This window comes from Papilio machaon, chromosome 1 (genome assembly GCF_912999745.1).
Source record: "Papilio machaon chromosome 1, ilPapMach1.1, whole genome shotgun sequence".
NCBI lineage: Eukaryota > Metazoa > Arthropoda > Insecta > Lepidoptera > Papilionidae > Papilio > Papilio machaon.
In genome coordinates this window covers 9,265,953-9,290,280 of record NC_059986.1, presented here as the reverse complement: position 1 = coordinate 9,290,280, position 24,328 = coordinate 9,265,953, and the positions used below count along the sequence as shown (strand labels likewise).

Sequence of the window (24,328 nt, the reverse complement as noted above, 5' to 3'; positions counted from 1 at the left end):
AGTCACGTGTGTACTTCGAACAATGTTATGATGATTTAGTCACCTTTTCACCAAATAATTCATAGGTATACCAAGCATCCCCCCCAGGATACCAAAAAAAAGGTATACCAAGTATAGCCTAATTAAACTACACTGGAATTTATAAACATTATATCTTTCTGCCACAGACTAATTTAATTGTTTTTGTAATTATAAATTCTATTCTGCATTTCAAACAATTCTTTCGATTGCGATAAAAAATTATCAACTGTAAAACTGACTTACATAACGATGTATACTACAGTGCATTCGTGACCATAACTTCTTGTTCAACACCACCTCGGGCGTACCAACAAAAAAGCCAAGTCAAACATCGACCAGTAAAAGTCGAACTTCGGAAATGCATCTCCATAAAACGGCCGATGGGAACGTGAAAAACTGCGCACCACAATTGGTCGGGTCGCCATTGCCCGGAGCGGTCACTTGTAACTCTTCCTTTCGACTCTTTGTTCTAATTGAACCTCCATGCCTCCATGCGGTGTCCGCGCCCTCTAACGAACTTCCAAAACGCTATTTTGTTCTACTTTTATTTTTATTTTATTCTCTAAAAAGTTCACCAACTCCGCTAGCTGTCGCGCTCCGTGTATGTTGAATATTTTTCAACAAAGTTTAAAGTTAGCCACGTTTTATTTTGCTTCGAGAATTGTTAGTTACAAAGCAGATTAACGAGCACTTAAAATTCTTGAATGCATTGGTAGTTGAATACGTGCGTAATAAATAGATTCTTTAAGTATTGCGTACTAAGTGATTGCTTTGTAGATCTAGAGTCAGTAATGTTCAAAATTAGGTACAACTATTACGCAAAGAGAGCGTCGCTGGCTCAGTGGTTAAGCGTCTGCAGGTCCTGGGTTCGAATCCCGCCATGTACAAATGTATTTTTCGATTTTCGATTTACATATGTACTCCTATATTTATCGGACGTTCTTACGGTGAGGGAAAACATCGTGATGCATCGTGAAATTCAATGATATGTGCGAAGTCAACTAACCCGCACTGGGCCAGCGAGGTTGACTATGACCTAGTCACCCCTAACTTGGGGTAGGCTACCTATTACCATTCCATGGTCATTCCTCGTTGTAATAAAACAAATTTAAAAAGAAGTTAAGAAACCATATAAATCTGATTACCAACTTCGCTGTCTACAATTTGAAATTGGAAATAATTAAGTAATAATTATGCATAAAATGTTATAAAACCCCTAGTACATCTAGTTACCAACGTTTTATATAGGAAAATATGAGTGGCGTTTCTGTAAATTGCGAGGAAACTAATTGAAACAGAAGTTAGATTCAGAACGAGATCGCGAAACGAAACGCTAGAACTCGAAACTGAAGTAAAAATTAACTACAGCCTTCAGCGGCAGTTAAACGAGTCTAGTGATGGGACACAGACAAAAAATTAATAACGATTGTTCGGCTGACGAATTTTAAAAATTACTTTTGAATGAAATAATGTTCTTTATACATTTCTTGCTGAATAATATAGAGAGCAAAAAGTTCATCATTGTGTATATCTAGACTTGATCCTAACCTAGGACCTTTTAAGTCTTTATCTCTACACCGTTTAAAATTAACTCCTCAGAGTCCGCCATGTTGGACTTAAGTTCATGCGTCATATCACTTAATTAATAATATTTTTTCGTACCAAAAAGTCGTCGAAACCATTTTTCTAAGAACGTACATCACTATCTGGAATCGCTCGTGGCACTAAAAAACAACTCATTACTCATAATTAGCTCGCGCAAACTTAATTTACCACCGTAACGAGTAATACAGCTTGAGAAGTTGTTTTCTGCATTTTCCGTCTCCTCAAAAATTCAGGTACATTTGAAGAAACTTAAGTGTTTGTCGTTATTTTTATGATAGGATATTTAAAGCAAACGCCTTTTTATAAAAAAACTACTTCCAAAATATTTATTGAAAACAATACGACCATTTGTGCCATCGTTAAGTTTAAGTTAAGTTAAGGATTTAATAATGTTAATTTGTCGTCAAAGAAACTTAAATAGTAAAAAATACATCTATTCTCAGAAAATTTGTGTTAATAAACTTAATTCGTAGAATCACACAAAAGGATTATGTCTTTTCGGATTTAGTTTCATCCCTTCACTTTAGTAGCGCCCGCATCGGCAGTTACTATTGTAATCTCCCTCTGGAACCGAGAATTCGTCACGTTGTTCTCGAAGTTTTCTCAGTTCCTCGTAAACTAAGATCACTATCGTTGACGACAGCTTGCGCGAAGTTGACGAGTTCTGAGAATGATACACAAAGAAAAAGTAAAAAAAATCACAATAAATAATAGTGCTTGTAATTTAGTAATCCATCTTATAAGACTGATGAATGTATAGTCCAATACGCACGCTTGGCAAACAGCGAATAACAAACAACAAACATGGACGTGTATATTGGTGTTTGCCCGTTTTTGTTTGGTGTTCGCTGTTTGTGCCAATGATCGGCGTGCGGTTTTTCGCCACAAATCAAAGGATGTTCGACAAACGTGGGGATGCCTGTTTGTGTTCGGTTCTGGCACGTGTTTGATGATTGTGGCTGTTTGTAGCTAACACCAAGGGTCTGGAGCGGCCATAATAATATTTAAATCATAAAAAGATCATTTTACACAATAGAAAATACCTGTCAGAGTATTCTGTATCTGTCAAACGCTAGATATGAATAAATATATTTTACTTGAAGAAGTAAATATAAAAGTTGAAGGAAAGGTAAAAGTTTTTAACAGATTTTAAACGGTAAAATATTTCAATTTGTTAATATAAAAGCTATTAGACAATTGGACAGTTTTACCGGCGTATACTATAAAATAATCTGGGTCACTGCTCGTATATCATAAAGTTAGCAATAAAATGTCGATTTCGAATCATTGGCTCATTCGTTCAGACCGTAAAAATTGATGGAGATGTTTTGAAATGCAAACATTTCTACGGTAAATAAAATAAATAATTTAAGAAGTACTAAAATCTTCACTTACTTTCATAATGAAATAGTGAAAAACATCCGCGGTATAATATACCTATATATTTGAACGGGTCAAATTATCAAAAAAGGCGTGAGGGCTTAGTCAAATTATGATGTTAATATGTTGTTCAAAATTGAAAAACAAAATTCAACGTATAGTTGATAATAATGCTCTTTGTCAAACCGCTATTTACATGAATAAAAAATGAGTACAATTCGTACAATTATGGTTGGTTATCGAATTGAAATATCAAACATTTATTTTGTATCAATTCAGTGACACAGTTTTGTTAATTTGTTCTACTTTCCGCATCTGTTATTTTATCAAATTAATAACCAAGGTTTATAGAGTAAGCATAGATGTAATGTATTACACAACACACTTCTTTAGATTTTTCTTGGCCTAAGCCTTATTTAGACCTGTTTTGGTTTTTAATTTTAAATTAAAACGAAATATAAATTTTGAAATAAATCCTTTCATTTTAACATAAAAGCTCATTTCCACTAGTACACCTATCAGGTTTCAGGTGTCAATTAAAAAAGACAGGCGGACATTCGACCGCATCGTTCAAGGCGCGGTTAATCAGCACCCGAATATAAACGAAGTGTTAATAGGCACCAAGTGTGACAGCTAATTTCCTGAAGGCAACGCCCCGCCTTCAGATTTTATGGCCCCGATCTGGATTCCGGTCACGAAGGGAGTCTCCCCAACAACCTCCACACGCCGGCGTCCCTGCATCCAGGGGGTGCAGTCATCAAGCCCCAAAACTTACAAATTAAAACGTGCTTAGATTCTTAGTGTTAAGGATCTTGAAGTTTTAAAAGATAAGATTTAAATGAACGTACCTTTTTAATCTTATCTTTTCTAATGTTTTCGCAAAATACATAGGGTTGGCACTGCGTCGGGTTTGACATCTTTAGGTTTTATATTCGTATCATAGAGCAAAATGGAAAGTATAACAAATTATTTTTGTCGGTACAACAATGCTAAGGCTTTTAAAATGGCAAAACCTATTTCAATGCATGTTTGTTTCTTTTAAAGTTAAGTTAAGCCCGACACCGTTACGCTTTTCAGAGACTGTACAGTTGTATGGACAAAAGAATGCACGAATAGAATTTAAAGCAAATACCACGCATACGCTGCAACAGACGCGGACAAAGATAAAACCGCTTTTTACGAAATGTACCAATATTTAGGAATCCTTATTTTAGCAAAAAAATCATTCTGACAAACATAACTTTGGATATAATATTGAAACTTTTTCACACAGATATATATATTTTTGGCACTTTAAACAATGTAATAATTATGTTTAAAACAAATTAAATGTCTATAAAAATTATATGACTATGAAATCTATGCCTCAAGTGCGAGGTTAATAGTTGAACCAAACTTACATCTCTTAATAAAGCACGTCTCGTAATAAAATCCGTCCGCTTGTGCCGGCAGCCAACAGACGAGTGTTTGATAGATGTTCTAAACTTTCTCGCGCCCAACAAACGGCTATTAATTATTTGTTTGCAACTGCGCAATGTTGCCACACTTACACACGTGTTTACAATTTCTTCGACCTAAATTATTTTACTCATAGCAAAAAAAAAAACACTAAGTTATTTTCAATAAGTAATAAATCATGATAATTGCCAAAATTCAAACAGCACGTATTAAGATTAAAATAAAAGTATGAAAACTCCGACTATAGACAACCATAAATATTATAATTAAAAAAGGAGGAAACTCGGACATATAAAGACGTATAATGATTATTAAGATTTATGGCCTAAAGTTTTTCCAAAAACATTCTGTTATTTATTCTTATCTGAGTCACGTTGATACAAAATTGTCGCAGAATAAAGCGGAATCACAATTCCCATCGTTAATCTGACACGTGAAAAACTTTTGGTGCGCACATTAATAATCTTTCTGACAGTTAAGCCACCATTTTCATTTGTGTGCGAGTTACGTTCGAAAATCAAAATGTAAAAGAATGTGTTAGAAAAAAAAACTTGAGAGGTGTCAAGGGACACCCGGATGGACCGAAGTTCCTTTCGATTAATTAGTGAAGGAACCAATGTTTATTCTATGAATTAAAAACTTAAGTCTTCACAAGAAGTACATTTTATTTCTATGAATTTTCGTTATATATTGTCACGTCGTTGCCATGGTGAAGTAGCGCTCATTCGTCGTTAACATACTTACTATAGCAAAAAGTGTCGTGACAACTTTTCGTAAGAATTTTTTCCGTCTAGCCCCCTTTCACAACACGCGATAAGGAACTTCGTTCCAAAAATTAAAACCATCCAGTAATTTTTGAGAAAACGATATATTTTAAAATTTACATAAATACATTGCTGATTTAAAATAGTAAAGTAAATTTGAATAGTGAACGTAATGTAGCAATGTAGATACCGATAGTATTTTCTCACTTTTCTCGCAGGCGTTAGAAGAACGAACGCTGTAGATCAACTTCCAAGCCATTTATTCGCAAATCGAGTTATTGCACCTCCCGTGGATCGCTTTACACAGGTCATTTGTGGGAATTGCAAATATCTGAACGTTTGATAGGTAAGGAGATTTATGACTCACTTAAACTTTTTACATTTTATGCTTATTTGTGCGAAAAGAGTTCCGTTCTTGTTTTTTTCATAGAGATTGTAATAAAATTATATGACGCCTAGCATTCCAAAAAAATATCACGTTCAAATTTTAAATTCGTACGCACTAACGTTTAATAATAATACTAGAAAATAAGACAACCACTTTTAATTGACATGATCCCGTAACATTTTTCTAGCTTTTGTTAACAACGAATATTTGTTCATTTAATTATAATGATACTATGCAAAAGGCATTTTACTGTAGCCATTTTCAAAGTTACAAACAAGCATTACTTCCTTATTTATTACAGAACACGATAAATATAAACATGATTGTATTTATCCTGCGACAGCTCAGCAAACATCGCGCTCGACTATACGTCGCCCGCGCCCGCCTTCTAAAGATTCTATAACTGATAAAAAAACACAGTCATTTTTTGGGTACAAGAAAGTAAATTGAATTTTACGCTAGTTACAAATCGGAAATCATCATCCGCGTGCAGTTAAAAATAAAAATGAAAAATCGATGTCGGCCGATTCTCAGACCTACTGAATATGCTCACAAAATTTCATGAGAATCGGTCAAGCCCTTTCGGAGGAGTATGGCAACGAAAACTGTGACACGAGAATTTTATATATTAGATGTAGATTTCTAAACATGAAATAGACAATTTTTATAATGCCATGCCCTTCATTCTCTTCAGAAAGAGATACAACAATTTGTTTTAATAAAAGTATCTCTAAGTTATATTAAAACAAAAAGAAACAACTAAAATATTGATGCATGTTTATTCAAGTAAATCGTCGCCACATAACAAAGACTTCCCCATGCTTTTGCAAAGTTATTGTGAAAGCGTTAATGTCATTATGACACTTGTAATTTGAATTTACCTTTCGTCTGTCGTGTCGTCTTATTTGCAATACCCTCATATACTCCAGTTTTATTCACACATGTATGTTCCTTATTATGTAATACATAATATTTATTTCTAAGGACCTTATTATGTTTATTTCTTTATTTGTGAAAGTCAGGAACCAGAATCATACAAAAATACAATGTGGTCTGCATATCTCAGGAACGGCTGGACCGATTTTTACGGTCCTTTGACGTGAAGGTAGCTGACGGTATATTTGTAAGTTACATCCTGCACTGATGAAGTCACAGGCGACCGATTTAATGGTAGATTTTCCAAACTAATTCAACACTTAATTTGTTCCTTAGTGACTATTAACAGCCATCTTTCTTACAGTGTCTTAAATGCAAAGCTGATTTCGCTATAAATTTTCACAAACGTCCCCATGCTCCTATCCTGTGTTTCACAAAAGCAAATCGAGTTATGGATGTAACAAACGCAGTTATATCCGTTTATTTTGCACGTCCCGTTGCCGCATATCGCAAATTAAATTAAGCTATGTTCATGTATAATCCACGATAAGCACTGCTAGGCTTGGCCCGTCCTGTTGTCGTTTGTAAAAACACGACCCGTAACAATTTAAACTTTACATGCGCTTTTTTTACAAAGTTTTGTAGTTACGAGGATTGTAAGCGTGTGCTTTTTTTGTTGAAAGGGTTGTTATTTTGTACCTTTTTAGCTTTTAGTTATTACATCCATTATTAGTTTAATTTCCAAAGAATTTTATGAAAACGTGTATCGAAATTTCTGAGAACTTAACTCTTTAACAGGATAATTAAAGCTGAACGTCTTAAAAAAATCTTAAAAATGTTAAAGGCCAGTCTATTGCCTATGGTTTTTACTTTTAATTATGTATTTATAAACCCTGAACTAGTTATAAAAACTTCCCAATTGAAATAAAATTATTTATATTAACAAACCGTTTTACTAATAATTATTTTAACGTTGAACCGAGTGTTCTATCCGCTTTGTTCGGGGCGGCTATTTCATAAACTATGAAACCACGGGAGTGTATTCTGGTGTATCGTGCGACATTCTTTATAAATCCCTTGTCTCACGCTAGCTCGTGTAGCTTGTTAATTGCAGATGGGACCCCGACCCTATGTGTTACGCACGGTATTAAATGGATAAATTTAATTTTATTAAATGTTATGAAATTATGTAACTTAGGCCTATGTATTTTTGATGCAAGGCCTATCTAATGTTGGGGACTTTGAAACAAACAATCTTAAAATTTTGCATTTTTTTATTAAATAATAAACTCGTTTGAACTTACAATATTCGAAAATTTATTCACTTCAAGTTATAAAATATATTAATATTAGTGAGGCAAATTATTAAATCATTTCAAGCGAAAAACAACGTTAAATACTTGTCCTTTATTCGGCAACTGTTTTCTTTTAGAACTCATTGTTTTGTTGAATTCATTTGATTATTTTATAAAACTACAACGAAAATTTCAACACTAGTCTTGTTTAGATAGAGTAAACAGTGCGATCGCCGAGCACGCGGTGTCTAGAATACACCCCTTTGTGCACGGCTGTGTGCGTTGAGCGTGAACAAAATGGCTGCTTAGTGCGCGTCGCTTATTTGCTTTATTTTGCAACAAACATTCATTGTGCTGCGGACTAAGTTTTCGGTACGTTTCGTCGTTTAAAATTTTGCAATTTCATTCCGGCGCATTTGTAGACCTGAAGCGGTTGCTTGAACAGAAACCACGTATTAAGTTTGGTTATCGTAAAAAACAACTTAAAAAAGTCGAAGAAGAAGAATGTATGTCATAAAATTTGAAATAGAGTTTTAATAACCGTCTAGATACTGGTTTTATTACATCATTTGTATGACATTTTTCACGTCAGTATTAAAGACTATCGCTCCACCCCATCTCATGCTAATTAACGGTGTACGTATATTTCTGTGATGTGACAAGATAAACTTTATTAAAAGTAGGTAAAAGTAATTATAAACATCGACACTAGTCCATTTTATATAAATAGTGATTTAAAATAACTGTTAATTTATAAACATGGAATCACAATATTTGTTCTATTTTAACAGTTAATTTCACTCCAACTCACGCAAGTGAGACCCCAATTAAATTTCCGTTTATTTTTAAGGGACGACGATAATATCACGTAATTCCCTATTTGTTTTTATCCAAATTATTAATTCTTTAGGGTTCGTTTGCTTCGGGGTCGCTTTATAATTATGGCGTTTATTCGATACAATGTAATTGTACCTTTCACAATTTCGGTCATTATTTCATGATATCAATTCATATTATCTTCTACTTTGACATGATTTGTAATTGAATTTATGGCCTCCGTAAATAAATATTTTTTTACCTTAAATCCAATTTATAGATAGATATTTACATCTATAATTTGTATAACCTTGTTTTTAAATAAATACATTATGTGAATTGTAATCAAATGGTAATAATATTGAGTCGTTTAAAATTTCTTTAAAGTTTTATCTTAAAAAAATGTAATTCTTGTAACGTAGGAAGTGACCTAAATCGCTCGTTTCCCTATCGACAACAAATCAAACAAAGAATCGTTACTCGATTAGCCCGGACTCGACGTTTTTCATGCAATCTCCGGCGAAAATTAACAGCAAGAGAACAACAAAGTGAGCACAAAAACTAATGGACTCCAGTGACGATACTCTTTACACTATGTCTGTTTTTCTAATGAAACAAATCCCCTTTTACTGTCTAAAGTACAGTTTTTTTAGTTGTGTACAGTTTTTCTGCATTATGAATTTATTTGCACAACTTGAACACACAATAAACGGAATACATATATTTGTGCTTTCACAACTTTTCAAATGAAAACTTAATTTAACATAATTTTTATTTGAGATCTTAGATATCATAAATTATTTAATGGTTTAATGTAAGCTGAAACATTTTATTCATCATTTAACTATTTTTTTATTTAATTTACAGTTTATGGAAAAATAATACGAGATTCATCAATGGTTTCTGAGACTGTAATTCCTCTATATAACATGTAGTTAATATATCACTGTTGTCAAAGATAATGAGAGTAAGGATGATATGTTTTATATAGGGATTTTAGTCTCAGACACCAACAATTTATTATCCGTTTTCGGATTATTATCATGGTAACGGATTCGAAATTATTAAATGTTGTACAAAGAAAAAATAATATCTCATATTTAAATTAAAAATATTAATACACGAAAATGCAATCAAACTGAATTTCTCATCACAGACAGATCATTTTAATACGATTCGAATGTTATTAACGTCAAGCAGAATTTATTTAATCAATCGTTTAAACGAAATCGAAATTTAATTTTAATAATATGATATGTTTCAAGAGATGACACAATGCGGTCTGAATATTTTCCCGGGGCCCGCCTCCGGCACATCAGCCTGTGTCCAGTGCGACACGCCATCGTGAATTAGCAATGCAAATGTTGAGCCCAACGTCTTTATGTTTTTGCATAAATTATTCAAAATATAACCACGCTTAATTAGCTAGATACCGCGACGAATTTATTTTGTAACAAAAGATTTCTTCAGAAAATACTGACACTATTCAAAGTGATATTATTGCAAGAAACATCCTGAATTAATAGATTTCATTTCATTTGGCTAACTAGTACAGAATATTAAAAAAAAACAATAAATTAGCTTACTTTTTAAGACTATTATCAAACTAGCTGACGCCCGCAAGGAATTAAAAGAAAACTTTATTAGTAACCTATGTGTTTTTCCAGACTACTCTACATCTTTAACAAAATCTTTAAACAAACATCTATTCATCCAAACATTCGCATTTATTATACCATCTCAAAGGCCGGCAACGCATCTGCGATTCCTCTGGTATTGCAGATGTCCATGGGCGTCGATGAACACCTTGGTGTTCCCGCTGCTCGTTTGCCCCCTTCTCTTATAAAAAAAAATAATAATAATAAAAAATAGCTAGTTTTGTGATTATACTCGTACTCTTTTCGATTTGAATAATTGCAATAAAACCAAATCATTACACTCTGCTCCAATCACAGTTACTCACAGCTCTTAGAAGAGCCTCTCGTTAAAAATAATTGCCTAGATCTTACTCGGGTTACTAAACGTATTCCCTACGCTATAAATCCTGACAGGAACTAGCTGTAAACTGATATAATTAGGCGATGACGTGTTCACACGGCCGCCGCGCTGTCTGCCGCGGTGAGGTCATAAAATGCTTATCTGTTCCTAGGTCATTAGTTTGATATATGAGCCATAAAGAGCCGATCCGATAAGGTCATGCCGGCGCTACCTCCTCCCAGCTCTTAAATTCTGACGGCGAGCTTCACATATCACGTACGTGTCCGATGCTACTCGCTGTATACCATTTACCTACGAGTATATAGTCAAAGAATTAAACTGTCTCCCTAATGTATATTGTTGTAACAAAATTTTCGACCTCATCGCATTGTAAGCGTTAAATAACATTTCATTAAGGTAGTAAATAAACGTCCTCTACTATATACAATAGCATTTGGTCGTGAATTCGACTATAACAAATTTTGAATTATTTTTTAAGAATTAAATTGAAGCCAACATTTAACTTCGATGTTATTTTAGGTTATTTATTTAACTTAATTGCTTAATAACTTTTTATTGTCCAATCCAAATTTACCCTTTTCACGGTCTCGTACACTCGACATGATGCGCTTGAACTATCATTAGATAGGAATAAATACACTTTAAATTTAGCATCTAAATAAAACCCCTTTCTAACATGTAACCTAATGAAAATTTGTTTATTTTTTTGGAAACTACATTTTAAAATCAAGATTTTACCTTGAAAAGGAAGTACATTCACGAGCACTTCAATCTTTTACGCCAAAGAATACGGCGATAATCTGTATTCTTGAAAAAAAGAAATATCAGCCAGTATCTTGAGGCAGCACTCTCCAACGAATGATACTTAAGATTTTTTAATGCGATGTTTCCTTTGCTGTAAGAACGAAAACTTTATGAAAATAAAAGCTTGAATTTATAATATTGGAACAAAATTCGAATATCTGCACATTTTATTTTTTTATATTTGTGGTGGAATCGAACGCTGCCCATGAACATCTACAATTTCAGATGCGTTGTCTACCTTTAATCGATGGAAATCGGATCCTTTATTTTTCGTTTACACTAACAATCTAAATTGACCACTAAATATATTCTAATTTTACTAAGACAAATGGCCATTCAAAATGATTCAAAAATAATATCTAATTAAATATTCCTAAATGTCTTTGTTGCTATTGTACTTATCACTTGTGTTACATAAAGTGTGCACGTATTGAAAGCATTATAGAACTGATGCTCGGTCAATGTGTCCTTCGCACTATCCATACTATAGAAAACGTTAGGTTGTACAAAACAAATAGATTCGACCCAGTTTGACCACACGACCTACTGAGTACTGAATAATTCAGCCGTGCCAAAAGCACTTAAGGGAACACAGAACGCTTCGTTTTATATTATAATAAAAAACATATTAGTAGAACGGAAGAAAAAAAACGCTTTCCAATGAAATAACTTGATATTTTACGGTTGCGAGGCCCGAATGAATTTAAGATGTCTACTTAGCATGGAAAAATAATAAAAAGGGAACAAATTACTTGCCAATATACATCCTCCTTTGTATATATCGTGGTAGAGTTAAAAAGAGATTAAAATTCGGACAATTATAGAGTCTCTTGACCTAACATAAAGTGAACCCATTTTTATAAACACAAACAAATAGCTTCCCTCAAAATCTAAAAGCAAATAAAAACACAAGTAATCATTTAATGGCTTTTAATAGTAAATTCGTGCAGCGTGGATCGTTTCCACGGGGTAATTACGTGTTCGGACGTGTGCCAGTAGGATATTAATATTAATTGGCACCCCCACACGAGCTGGGCCGGCAAAGGTCTTAGAAAGTGACCGTAACGGGCCGTGGCACTGCGCCAGTGCCGCCACCTTTGCCCCACTGAGCCAACATTTTTTGCTGATGCCAAATTAGCCCGTAATTTAGGATTAATTCTGTTTTCTTCGGTAATTGTTCTTACAGTATTTTTATCGATCTTTTAATACTGACTCAACAGGTTGATACCGAGAAGGTTGAATATATATTTTAGGTGTCGTAAAAGGAGACATAACCCTTAGTGTCAGATTTATCTTATTAGAATGTATGTAACCTTAAAATAAAAAAACAAAGTCTATATACAAAATAATGTCTTTATGATTAAAAACGTTCAGAATTCCATGATGGCGTCCGGCTAACCCTCCGCTTCAAATTTAGATATGTTTTTAACATAATGATATGCGATGTCCGTTTATTGGATTACTCGGCGTGCGTACCGCAACACAAATTCCAGACGACATTAAAATATAGAGTCTGTAGCGTCGTGTCGCGTCGTCGTCTGGAAACGTGCCTGATGCATTTGCCCGCGAATTTACCCAAGTTATTTGCCGCGCACGTAGGGTTGGCACGAAATAATCACTTTTTGTTTTTCAATTTGAATTGATAAATCAACTACAGGTTAATTCATTTAAACTATTTGAGTGCCTCTAACTCGCAATTTGAAATTTAAATTTAAAAAGTTAAATGTTTTTTTTTTATTTACTACAATCAATTTGAAATCGTGCTAAAGTTAATGGCATGCACAGTATTAACTAGTCTTTCTTCTCTTCTCTCTGGTATCAATCTTACTTAACTAGCTATAGCCTCTCTTGTTTACTGCTCTTTCCTGCTATAATTATTATATAAAGTGCAAGCAGCAGCCCTGTCCGAAGTATTGCTCTGTGTACTAACGTATTGTTGAGAGCTCTTGCCGCATCGGACACGCTGCTCCGTTCCGTTTCGTGCCCCGTAAAGAACCCTTTATTGCCGTGTTCGCGTGTGTGCGTGTAATTTACGGCCTCAAAATCGAAAAAGAAAACGTCCGCCCCGCGGCAGCCTATCAACGCGCACGAACCCTTGGGGTTTGCTGAACAAACAATGTGTAATTATTGATCAAATTTAATTTCACTCCACTATGAAATGCTTGTTTAACGTTTTTTTAATGTCTTTTACTAACACTGTTCGTTATTTACAGCATAAGTTGATATTTTTTCTTGGCGAGTGTGATATATGTATATATTAAGGCACTATGTCTCACTAATATTATAAATGCGAATGTTAGGATGTTTTAATGGATCTTGACGAAATTCGGTACTGATGTAGAACATCGGAAATGTGTACGGTTGCCGTGGAATAATTTTGATTTACATGTTTACTTGAAAACTCTGCGACTGTTCAAAACATCTGTGGCGTTTCCCCACTGCGCAGGCTAACTGCGCATGTCCGATGATAGGCGGATAATATGTCAATCAGTGGGAACTCGACAGCTAGCTAGTAAGGTGATGTTATGTATATATATGTAAATAAAGCTTTGGAACAAATGTGTCTTTAGTGGTGACCCCGACGTGATCTTCTAAACGACTGAACCGATTTTTTTGTCTGAAAAAGGAGTCAGCGCTAACGAATACATCGAGGTGCGACCGAGGCTACTCAAGGTCAGGCAAATTCTCAAGAAGCCTTCCTGCATTGCCTACACCTGAATGCTGCGGGCCATCTAACGATGTCTTCCCGCCAGCCCGGTCAATCTACAAACCGCTCAACATCCAGCTACCAGCTATCTGCTGCGAATGGCAGCGTTATTAAAACTTTTGGTAGTATCACCTTGCGTCTTGACTTTGGATTACGCCGTAGTTTCCTTTGGGATTTTACTGTTGCCGATGTTGAATCACCTATAATAGGGTCAGACTTTCTAAGTTACTATAATCTTCTTCCCGATCTTCGTCAAAAACGGCTCATCGATGGCAACACTAGTCTGTCAACCGCTGCATTAGTCGCCCATGTCAATCAGGTTAGTGTCAGATCAGTATCCCTGGATAATAGCTCACCCTTTTCCAGGCTTCTTCTAGAGTTTCCAGACTTAACCCGACCTCCTGGGTTTCCACGACTAGTTAAACACAATACTGTACATCATATAATAACAACAGATGGTCCACCGATTTCATGTCGTCCACGAAGATTGGCTCCTCGCAGACTGATCGCGGCTAAGAAAGAATTTGAAGATATGGTAAGGTGTGGGACTGCTAGGCCATCGAAAAGTCCTTGGGCCTCACCTTTACATATGGCCAGAAAAGGAGAGAACGGATGGAGACCCTGTGGAGACTATAGAGCGCTTAACGCTAGGACTATCCCAGACCGGTACCCTGTTAGGCATATAGCTGATTTCTCCCATAGCTTAGCTGGGTCCAATATTTTCAGCACAATAGATCTAGTGAAGGCATATCAACAGGTGCCGGTGAATGAGGCTGATATTTGCAAGACAGCTATCACTACGCCCTTTGGACTATTCGAGTTTCCCTTCATGACATTTGGCCTTCGAAATGCAGGGCAAACATTCCAGCGTTTTATCGATGAGGTCGTGAGGGAACTCGATTTTTGCTACCCATATGTCGATGACGTGTTGGTCTTCTCTAAGTCCCCAGAACAGCACTTAGAACACTTAAGAACTTTATTCCAGCGGCTAACCGCTTACGGCGTTGTAATTAATGCAGCGAAATGTTCCTTCGGAGCTAAGGAAGTGACCTTCTTGGGCTATCGAATCAACAGGTATGGTACATTTCCACCTCCGGAGCGCATCGAAGCTCTTCAAAATTATCCCTTACCGAAAACTGTACAGGGTCTCCGGAGATTTTTAGGCATGATAAACTTTTACCGAAAATTCCTCCCAAATGCTGCAGAGCTGCAAGTGCCACTCATTAATGTTCTGACGGACTCGAAGCTCACTGGAACCAAACCGGTACCGTGGACTCCAGAGCTAGAACTGGCGTTTCAAAACTGTAAGGATAGCCTTAGCAAGGCTACCCTTTTGGCTCACCCTGTCGCTAATCCCACTCTTGGATTATTTACCGACGCCTCTGCAATGCAAGTTGGTTCATGTCTTCAACAAAGAGTTAATGATCACTGGGAGCCTCTATCTTTCTTCAGTAAGAAATTGACCGCGAAGCAAACTCAATGGCCTGCGTATTACCGTGAACTTCTTGCAGTGTATGAGAGTGTTCAACATTTCCGGCATTTTTTGGAAGCTCATCATGTCACCATTTATACCGATCATAAGCCGCTGGTGTACGCTTTCAAACAGAAAAGAGAAAAGCTTCCGCCGATTCAACTGAATCAATTGTCCTTCATTTCACAATTCACGACAGATGTCGTTCATGTTAAAGGAGCCGAAAACATAGTGGCCGATACACTATCACGCATCGAGTCTATTTCATTCGATGATAGTTATCGTGCTCTAGCTAAAGAACAAGAATCGGATGAAGAGATCAAAAATGCCATCGATAATTCGTCGTTACGATTACAAAAATTTTCCATACCAAATTCCGATTTATTTCTTTTTTGCGACATGTCCACTGGCAAACCACGTCCCTTTGTTACGCCCTCTTTCCGTCGTGAGTATTTCAATAAGATCCATAATCTTAGTCATCCAGGCGCGCAAATATCAGCACGTTTAGTTGCTGACCGTTTCGTTTGGCCAGCTATGAGGAAAGACTGTAGGAAATGGGCCAAGGAATGCATAGCATGCCAGCGCAGCAAAGTGTCCAGGCATACCTGGACACCAACAGGAGGATTTACAACTCCTACAAACCGTTTTCGTCATGTCCATGTGGACATAATTGGCCCCATGCCGAGCAACAAGGACTATCGATACTGCCTCACCGCAGTTGACAGATTTACTCGGTGGCCAGAGGCGTGGCCAATGAAAAGCATTACTGCGGAGGAGGTTGCTGAAACATTTATGGCTGGATGGGTTGCTCGTTTTGGGGTTCCTGCAACTGTTACTACGGATCAGGGTCGTCAGTTTGAATCGTCTTTATTCAACGCCTTGCTGAGATATTGCTCGGTCAGCCGAACCCGTACCACTAGCTATCACCCTTGTGCGAACGGAATGGTAGAAAGGTTTCACCGCCAGCTCAAAGCAGCCCTTATGTGTCATGGAGGTACGTGGTATGGCGCGCTGCCCTTGGTTCTTCTTGGAATGAGAGCAGCATTAAAAGAAGATCTTGGAGTCTCCACAGCAGACCTCGTTTATGGAGAACCTCTTCGTCTGCCCGGCGAGTTCATTTCTCCTTCACCTAACACACACACTCCTTCAGTCACTGATTTTGCGTCAGAGCTGAGAAGTCACATGGCCAACATAAATCCTGTTCCGGCGAAGCATCATTCAGAAAGACGACCATTCATTTTTAAAGATCTTGACAAGGCAACTCACGTTTTTTTGAGAGATGATGCAGTGAGGACATCATTGAAGCCACCATATACCGGTCCACATCCAGTTGTAAGCAGGGACGATAAGAATATTGTCATTACAATCGGAAACAAGAACACAAAAGTTAGTCTAGACCGAGTCAAACCGGCGTATGTTGAAGAGCCTTTGACACCAGACTCTTTATCTTTTTCCTCTTTTCATTGTCCTTCGGCTGTCAATTCCCCCTCAAAATTAATTACATGTATTCCACAATCAAGTTCACATACATCTCAACCATCACCGATGAGCGACACTCACGATTACATATCACGTTCAGGTCGCAAGGTGCGGTTTAAATTGCCCATTAAGACATAACATCTATCATGTTCCCTCTTTGAATTAAGAAGTTACGTTATCTTTTTCTCTTTCCGCAACATTCTTTAAGTAGGGGTCATTTTACACCGTGGGGGGTACTGTGGCGTTTCCCCACTGCGCAGGCTAACTGCGCATGTCCGATGATAGGCGGATAATATGTCAATCAGTGGGAACTCGACAGCTAGCTAGTAAGGTGATGTTATGTATATATATGTAAATAAAGCTTTGGAACAAATGTGTCTTTACATCTTATTGAAATTTGGCAGAGACATATAACATAGTGTCGAGTATCACAAGATATCTAGCCCGTCTACGTACCTTCATGGTCACGAAAGGCATGCCCATCGCTGAACAGTTTGGCTTCCGTACCAAACATTCATGTACTCATCAAGTGCACCGCATCACGGAGCACATACTTGCCAAACGTCAACACGGCCTTAACACCGGAGCTATCTTTCTCGATGTAGCAAAAGCGTTCGATAAAGTATGGCACAACGGGCTTGTATACAAGCTATACGAGTACGGAGTACCTGACCGTCTCGTGTGCATAATACGAGACTTCCTTAGTAATCGTACGTTTCGCTACCGCGTCGAGGGAGTATGCTCCCAAGCGCACCCCGTTCGAGCCGGGGTGCCTCAAGGTTCGGTGTTAGGGCCAGTGCTCTTTACTCTTTACACCAACGATATCCCGCGCGTACGCGGTGTAGAACTAGCTTTATTCGCCGATGACACCTGCATTTACACATCAGGTCGCAAGCCTGATGTTGTTTGTCGACGCCTCCAGTCCGCAGCTACCATCCTTGGTGCCTGGTTTCGGAAATGGAGAATCGAAATTAATCCTACCAAAAGCGCGGCTCTCTACTTTTCACGCCAAAAAGAGAGTAATCTCCCACCCGTTAAACTCATGGACAGTCCAATACCTTGGGAAGTCCAAGTTAAGTACCTAGGTGTCATCCTTGACTATAAACTCAACTTCTCCGCTCACGTGACCCGGGTAAGGAACCGCGCGGCTTTCATCTTAGGTCGTCTCTACGTGCTATTTAATAAAAAGAGCAAAATGTCCCTTCGGAATAAGGTGACACTTTATAAATCAGTAGTTCGTCCCGTCATGACGTACGCTAGTCCGGTATTCGCGCACATATCCCCGAAACAAATACATCGACTTCAGGTGATTCAGAATAAGTTCATGCGTAGAGCCACGGGGGCCCCGTGGTACGTACGCAACAGCGATCTACACATAGACTTGGACTTGCCTACCATAGCCCAACACCTGAAGTTGGCGTCGCGTCGTTATTTTGACTCCGCCGTCGGTCATCCCAATCCGTTAGTTGTAGGTGCGACCACCTATAAACCAATCCCGCTCGGTAAATTTAAACATGATCATCGTAGACCTAGGCACGTTCTTGACTTTCAAGACGATGCAACCACTGTCGCTCAGGCTAGGGTAAAACAAATTCGCAGTCAGACCACACGCCGCAGTCGCTGTCGACTGCGGAAATCATTTTCGCGCTACGGCCTCATAGCAGGCAGGTTTTCTCCTGTTAATGATAGAAGCGTTGCTGGAGTTTCTTCCGCCACTTCTTCTCCCAGCGCTAACGCTTTTCGAAGTGGTAGTAATGTTAAATATATTAATGATAATAATAATAGTAATCAGATAATAGCAACCGATCAAGCCGAGGTTCGGCCTTCTCAGGCACCCTTGAGTCGGAATGCTAAACGCGTAATGAGTGACAGCCCAAGCCGAGGTCCCCTCTCGGGGGCCCTTGAGCCCAGTCACTCCATGGAGCGTCCACCGAAGCGACCTAAGAGCTCGGTGACCTCCCAATCCGGTTATAATTCTGAAGTAACGGCCCGAGCCGAGGCTCCTGAGGGAGCCCTCGAGCTTAGTTGCTAATTAACGAGGTTAAGGCTAAGCGCCATCTGCGTTCGGCCACCTCAAGCCCGGTGGAACTGTAAATGCCTCTTCAAGGCAAACAGTGGCTCGTCAGTCACAAAAAAAAAAAAAAAAAAAAAAAAAAAAAAAAAAAAAAAAAAATCACAAGATATACTTTTTGCCCTTTTTTAGTTCTGTGCAGACATAATGCTAGTGTATCAATAATTCCTAAAATACTATTTTACTAGTACAATTTTTTAGAACTCTCAAGTGATGTTAGGGTACAAGTTCATCGATTTTTTTTAGATTATTTCTCTCTTTTTAAAAAATGATATTCAATAAGCTACAATTTATATAAAAACTAATGCAATTCTCGCGAATTTCATGTTAAAGTTTAAAAGCAAACAGTGTCCACAAAGAACAGAGTCAACACGGTTCGATGTATGTAATTTATTTTAATATTTAAACTATCATCCTTTGTTGGTTCTGAGCGGACGGAAGTTTCGGCCATTACGCGCGAATCTTGTTGAATTATTCTCACAAAATGGCGGCTGTGGTCACTTGTGCATTGTCCGCGCAGGAACTGCTGTACCGGCGCCGTCATCTAACCGCTAATTGCACTCGTAAAATGCACGCTTTTTGCGACGTACCTCATACAACTTTCGTACATTCCAACACTCTCTTGTTGTATAATCGACGTTAATAATTTTATGCATATTTCATTAAACACGATACCTTGTTTTATTGTTGTAATGTGTTAAATTTATCGCTTTAATCTTCCCTTCTTCGCCGTTCAATGGCGTATTGCGCTCGACACCGACGCAAGCCGAACACCGAAAGGAATTCCCGCGCATCAGCTCATAAATCAAAACAATCATTTGTTTCAATTAAGAATCGTTATTATAGTTAACCATCTGAACCGGCGAATGAGACTGCACACCTATCTAGAAGCAAATTATCAACATTTGTTACTTAGGAACAGTTTAGTGGTTTAACTTCTTGGTACGATATCCCATCACAAAAATTTAATAATGTTAAAATTTTATTTAGCTACAAAAAACAGACAGAAATAAAAATAAAAACATTAAGTTTTCCAATTAACTGATATACAGTATTCTGATGCTACAAAAGCCTGCGACCTGTATCCATTATGTTAATCAGCCTTACACAATACAAAGAAAATAATAAATTAGCAGGACAGCTCGTATCGAATAATCGATCGGACGGGGCATCGAGACGTTGACTTTTCAATTAAGTCGGCCGATCCTGAGCGGACAAGCGTCCGATTAATCAATCGGGCCCTCTATTCGAGTCGATATCTCGAGGGCCGTGCGCACCAATTATGCCAACATTGGGCCCTCGCCCGACGTCTGTGTCGACATCGACGCTCGTAGAGGACGTTAATTACAACGAGGTAATGTACGCAAAGATAATCGATGTGAGCCTGAATGAACATCGGTTTGCGAATTATTGATTGCTAGAGATGTTACGATTACGGACAAAATTTATATCGATTTATTGCATTAGAGATTATTCGATACGTTTTAACGAATGTAAACAAGTATCACGTCACAATACATAATAATTTAAGGAATTAACATTAACAAAATAAATACATAAAACTTCTGACAAATCTACAACAAATCGAATCAAGAACCACAGACTATAATATTAAATAGATTGTGGTCTGTTGTCGATACTTCCGTACGCTCGCAATTTGATCTACGACCGCTTCAACGGAAACCTATCTTGGTTTACAGTCTACGCTCACACTACGGTTAAGAGACGATCGTTTAAAAAATCTGGCAAATTATCCTTTCGTTAATTGATATAATTGTCAACTCAAGGTCATTAAAAATATCAACAGCATATAGGCTTTTATCATTTAAATTATAAATGTCATTGATATTTCCCTGTACGACAATTTGAGAGTATAGTAAACTTTGAACACATTAAATCCATTAAAAACAAGGTAGCATAACATCAAAATTACCATAAACAAGACATATTCGATACATAACATTTTTGGTGTCTCTACATGATATACAGCGGAGTGTATAACACCGTAACAACCATTAGCGGAGCCTCGGCTTAATTAATTCTAAAAGCATCAATGTATAGCATAAATGTAATCGAATGAAACTCGCTAATATATCTCAGACGGAATGTCTACAGACTGTGGGAAATATCGGATACTTTAACTATTTATGTGTCAAATCTATTAATGTTGCCAGGTTGACAAATCATGTAACAACTATAAGCGAAAATAACCTCTATTGTCAACTTAAGTAAAGTGTACAATTCGTTGCATTTATTTAGATGCAAGTGCATTCAGAAAAGCCGACCTGTAATCGGATGTAGGCAATAAATCGCTACCCGTCCGGTCTCTACACGTGTACCGTACGGAACGTTCACACGATTAAACATGTTATCAAATATGAATCTGAATAATTTCAACGCAATCATTTTAGGAATTCCAATCGACGGACATGGTTGCTGAGTGCGGAACGCGAATGCTAGTGTTACTCACGTACATATCGTTAACTATTATAAAATGAAGCTCTTTACCTCAACTACAGCAGTATAAAATATTAAAGAGTTATAAAACAATTTACCAATAGACAGATTACTACATGAGAAATGTTTCGACCATAGAATTACGATTACATGAATAGTTCTATCTGTCGCCTTAAAACTTAATAAGTAACCTATGTGTTCTTCAATACTATGATCTACATCTATGCCAAATTTCATCAAGATCCGTTGATCCGTTCCAGAGATACCTTCGAATAAACATCCATCTAAACTTTCGCATTTATAATATTAGTAAGATTATTGAAAAAGGTCCTAAGATATTAACACCTTAATAGAAAAGATTTGAAGTAGCTGTGCTAGTCGTGTGAAAGAAAATTCGCTACCTTACTGTCATACGTACATTTACAATGACGTCATCGGAGCACGTTCGAACCTTGTAAATGGGTCAAAGTTCAAGCCAACGCGCTGAGAAAGGTATCGTGCCCCCTTGTCACGACCACCATTGCTTACACCCGTGTCAAACTAATGTTGGTCGTATACAGTTTGTATTGGTCATAAATAGTTACACTTTATTGCTATCAATTTGTTGATTGTTGTATTTACAATGTCAGCAGTAATCTAGACTTTCGACTTTATTTTGTCATTCATCAAGATTCTTAATAATTTTCTGCTTATATCCAGTAATTTTTAATAAGTTTAATTAAACGCTAAGCATACCAAAGTAACGGATTTTTAAATCTACTCTCTAAGGAATATTCTTCAATCGCACTGTAAAGAATTAGCTTATAATGCTCATAAAAGCGATCAATGTTTCAAAGGATCGATATAAAAGTCGTTTAGTTGCAGTGACCCGTCATTTCCCCTGTTACGACCACAAATCTTGCCCATCCTATTAAGATAATATCAACAATTCGCCTACACAGCACATCCGCAACCATTCCCCATAACTAATCCCTTGGTCCGTTGATTTGAATCGCAGATTTTTGCCGGATTAATTAGCATTACGTTACTCCCAGCGCCCTCCGTCAGCGACGAGGCAAACGAAACGAAGCGAAGCGAGACGTTATCACTTACATATACGACGGGTAATTAATTTTGCTTCCAAAATGTTTCTCTAAAAGATTATTAAATGTAAAATTGAAGATTAAATGTTAAAGTTCAAATTTAGTGTTGATTTTTAATACTTTTTTTATTTAGTAATGAAATAATATTTCATAAAAAATATACTCGAAATAATCGTTTCTAAACATTAAACAGTTTTGTTTATATACAAGTATATTATTATTGTGGATTGTATCTAGAAATTTCTTTGAAATTTAATAAGAAAGATGTTTTCACAAACGAAAAAATGTAACAATGTAAAAATAAAATTCCACTCTGTGGAGTTGAAATCTCCTTAATTTAAATGCCGCCAACTGTTGGCGCTGAAAGGAAGCCTCAGGAAACGGGGCGATACAAAACGCTGCAGACATTTTCTTACATTCTGTAAACTAAAAGCACAAAGCTTTCCCATTCACTCAGCTCGACGTCCAATGACGAGCTATGAATTTTTTTTAGCCTAATTGGATTTTTTGTCTCGTTACCGTTGCTTTTACGTTATTTTTTTATTCATAAATTGAATCGATAGTTCGGAAAAAATTCGAAAAACTTTGCAAAAGAAATTTTTATAAACAATTTGATAACGGAATTCGACGCGATAGTTATTCAGTTATTACGTTTTTGATTTAAAAAAAAATAGCAAAATTGGTGCTCTTTTTTTTTCGAAGCATTGAAATGCAAACGTTTAATTTCGCTAACAAATAAAACACACGTATGGCTAACGTTCGATGTATATTTTTTGACTGGCAGCAAAATTGTTACTTTTTTATTGGTAAAATAAATACCAGGGAAATGTTAACAGAATATATAGATTGTCTCTGCGTCGAGTGCTAACAAAGGAAACAAGTTAAACTGTGCCCAAAAATTAATTCTGTCGCATGTTTTTTTACACTTTTTTACTAAACACGTACATACCAGAAAAAGTAAAATTTCAATACTCGCAAGAGTATTCAAATACTTACATATATATTAAAAGAGCCGATCTCATACTTTAGTGCAAACATTGAAAGGAAATCGTTACGACTAGGGCATTGCCACAATACGAGACAACGGCGCGATAATTTCTTAAGAATTACGTCGTAAAATTGGATGCTAATTTACAATAACGCTGCAACTTCTTGAGATATTCACGAGGCAATAATCGTTACCGCGAATATTGTTCACTAGAGAACTTTGCCGGAGTTACGGCCCAACACTAACTGTGGCTCTCGAATGTAAGGACTGTGCCACACTGCACCGGGCGACAGTAAATGGGATAAATGCATTAGTTGTTGGCCGGTGCAATTTGTAAGATATCTTATTACAATGGTTGTACTATTGTTGTTTTATCTAAATTTGCAAATATGAGTTAGAACGGAATTGTAGAAAAGAGAATGATAATTTGTAATATATTTTTGGGATTTGGTCAGTTATTTTCAATTTCATATAACTAAATAAAACGTTCGTTTTCATTCATAATAATGCTTTAAAACTTAAAGTGATAATTGTCTAAATCTATTAAACTACTGAGATCAGTTGACGTTAAAGGTATTCACAATATAAAGCGTTGTGTAGTGTTGGTGTGGGACTGCTCTAACAGTATAAAGCCACTTCAGTCTTGATTAACAGCCGTCCTGATGAGT

The 24,328-nt window shown here is 36.8% G+C and overlaps 1 protein-coding gene across 2 annotated transcripts in view; it reads left to right on the top strand.

Moving 5' to 3' along the window:
* Positions 1-24,328, top strand: part of LOC106719271 (leucine-rich repeat-containing protein 4B-like) — a 211,775-nt gene that overhangs the window by 157,342 nt on the left and 30,105 nt on the right. The window lies entirely within an intron of this gene.